This window comes from Rattus rattus, chromosome 5 (assembly GCF_011064425.1).
Source record: "Rattus rattus isolate New Zealand chromosome 5, Rrattus_CSIRO_v1, whole genome shotgun sequence".
Lineage (NCBI taxonomy): Eukaryota > Metazoa > Chordata > Mammalia > Rodentia > Muridae > Rattus > Rattus rattus.
The window spans coordinates 150,787,762-150,791,272 of NC_046158.1; positions in this window are offsets into that span (position 1 = coordinate 150,787,762).

Sequence of the window (3,511 nt, forward strand, 5' to 3'; positions counted from 1 at the left end):
CCCACATAACTGAGTAGAAGAAAGAAACAGTGTGGGGGCTGGAGAGGGGGGCCACCAGGTAAGAGCACTGGCTGTTCTTCCTGGGCTCAAGTCCCAGCACCGACAAGGTAGCTTACACCTGTGTGTAACTCCAGTTTCAGGGCTTCTGGTACCTTCACACAGACATGCACACAGGCAAAATACCAACGAACACAAAATGAAATAAATAAAACCCATTCAAGTTCCAGAACAGAGCACATGGGCAAGTTGAGACAAAGCACAGTGGTGCAGGCAGGTAATCCAGGCTTATAAGCCCACGTTGCTCAGAAGGATAAGACCCACAGCATGGTGAGTTCAAATCCAGCCTGGATAAGACCCACAGCATGGTGAGTTCAAATCCAGCCTGGGCTATACATTGGAATATTTTCTGGGGGGAAAAAGGCAAAACATAACAACAACAGCAAAAACGTATGAATCTTTTTTCAAGATCACATAGAAAAAAAGTCCCATGATATTCACTCGGTAGATAACAGCCACTGCCTAGGAGGTAGGGGGTATGGTCTGAGGGGAAGTGGGGGGACGAGGAATTCAGAATGAGTGGATCTGCAGACAGGGCTGTCGGCAAAGCGCTTGCCTCACGGGCACAAGCACCTGAGCTCAATCCCCAGAATACATGTTAATAAACAAAACGAACACACAAACAACAAAACAGGCGTGGCTGTGAATGTTTATATTCCCAGGGTGGGGGAGGGGTGGCAGAGGCAGGTGGATGCCTGGTGCTCACTGGCCGGGCAGCCTAGCCTGCTTGGAGAGTTCCCGGTCAGTCAGAGAGGCTATCTCAAAGTAAAATGCGATAATTACATAGATGGATGCCATCTAAGGAGCATGCCCAAGACTGACCTCTGACCTCCATATGGACGTGCACACACACGTGCCCTGTATAAGTTGGGATTTTCTGGAGAAACAGAACTGATGGAACCCCATGTTTTCTATATTAAATATAAAACATTCCATATACCAAATAAAGAATGGATTGGATCAGCTTACTCTGAAACAATCTCATCACTGTGAGGCTGGGAATCTGGTAGCTGCCTGGTCCTTGAGGTGTCTCAGTCGTCACCAAGCCAGAACCAAAAATCCAGAGGTTCCTGGAGACTTGAAGGCCCTTGGCCCAGGATGGAAGCCTGAAATGGTTGGTTCTGGTATCAGTGGAGGAATCATCATCACTAACACCATCATCACCACTATCACCACTACCACCACCATCACATCATCACCACCACCACCACCATCACTATCATCATCACCACCACCATCACCACCATCACCATCACCACCACCATCACATCATCATCACCACCACCACCATCATCATCACAAACACCATCATCATCACTATTGTCATCACCACCACCACCATCATCACCACCACCATCACACCACCACCATCACCACCTTCATCACCACCATCACCATCACCACCATCATCATCACCACCACCACCACCATCACCATCATTATCACCACCATCATCATCACCACCATCACCACCATCACCACCACCACCACCACCACCACCACCATCACTATCAATCAACCCTTCAACAAGAGTCAAGGCCAGGCCAACAAGGGCAAGTGGTCTTCCTTCTTCCATACCAGTTAATCTGGTCCCCCATTAGTAGATGCTACCCACATTCCGGTCGGTCCTCCTACATCAATTAAAGCAATTAAGACGATTCTTCAAGCAAGGCTCCCTGCTCAGGTGAATTTAATTTGTGGTGAGTTGACACTAACCCTAACCCTCTCTCTCTCATACACACATAAGCACACATGGGAAGAAAAACAAATCTTACATTTTCTTTTTGTTGTTGCTTTTTGAGACAGGGTTTCTCTGTGTAGCCCTGGTTGCCCTAGAACTGGCTCTGTGGACCAGGCTGGCCTCAAAGTCACAGAGGTCCTCCTGCCTCTGCCCCCCGAGTGCTTCATCTTGCATTTTCTATGCTGTTTCTATGGTGGCCAGGGAGGCACATGGCCGTCCCTTGTTTGCCTTCAGCCTGGATACAAGTCTGCATGGAATTCCTTCTATCTTTCCATATCTATCTGACTCCCTTCCTACCTGTGGAGTCTGAGAGGCCCTGCTGACCTCCTGGGTAAAGGTCTCAGCATAGCTACCCCTGGCCCCATGATTCCCTGGTAGCACTTATGATTGGCCAAAGCTTTCTCATTAAAAAACAAACAAACAAACAAACAAAAAATGTGTTTAGTTGTTTGTCTTTCTTCAGTGGTGAGCAAGCTGAGATGAGGAGGGAGGGACTGAATCAGAACTATCAGGCCAGAGCAAGGGAAAATCCAAGAAGGCCTTACTCCATTGAAGACAACAGACATTCAGTTTGGGAAATGGAACATTCATTCTGACAGCCGTGGTTCTGTAGGAAGCAGAGGCAGAGGCGGGATGGGGGAGCTGAGAGCAGAGGTCACAGGGAGAGAAGGCAGGAGGGGAACTGATCAGAGCGGATGGGTTTTTACAAACAGTTCTGTGTGATGCAGTGGAAAGGAGCCCAAAGTGGAGAGGAGAAGGCCTTATCTCCGGGTACCAGGCCCCACTAAGTTTCCTCCCTCCGGGGCCAGGTTCTCTGCTGTACCTCTAACTCCTCAACCCCACACAACAGATATGTGTGTGAGAGAACAAACCAGCAGGGCCCAAGTGTGGCTGACAAAGGGAGGCCTGGCCCCTTCTGCATTCAGTCCTGTTTGCAGTCACTCTTGAGTCTGACCACCCCACTGCACAGGGTGAGGCAGGAGCAGTGGATCTCTGGGTTGATCCAGACCCTCAGCAGTCCAGAAGCATCTGTCCAAGTTAGCAAGAATGGGTGACTGACTAACCAGGACAGGCAAGCTCTGAGTCTTCACTGGCCCTTCACCTGGCCTTGTTTCTCCTCAGCAGCTACCACCCAGCTGCCCACCTCTTTTGCGTGTTTGTTGGTTAGTAGGTGCAACGTCCACTTTCCTCTAGAATCTAGAATTTGATTTTGTAGAATCCGGGAATGGAATCAAAGCAAGGGCTATTTAAAATTGCCACCTGCCTCCTCTAGCTTTCCCATCCTCCCAGCTTCTAGCCTGTCTGACATAGTCTTCCAATTCTGTTTACAGTCGCTCTCCAGGGAGCCTCGCAACCCAGCGGCTAGTTGACTTCGCAACTGTATCTCCCACGCCCGCCCTACGTGCAGCGCCTGCATGCAGTAGGCGCTCAGCCTCGTGGTGGCCCGGACGCAGACGAGCAGCCCGGGTGGGCCCTGCGGCCTGGGCCAGGACCGGGCCGGGCACGGAGGGGTTAAGCCGCGCGCGTTTCCGACCCGCAGGTGGCGCCGTCCCGCCTCGGTGCCACTCGCCGCGCTCCGAAGTGCGGGACAGAATCGCGGCGAGCGCGGAGCCGAAGCTCAGCCCGACTTGTTGATCTCGCGCAGGCAGCCGCGGCCGCCGCCGAGCCGAGCCGGAGCCTGAGGTGGAGGCGGAGGCGCCGCCGATCGCCCGG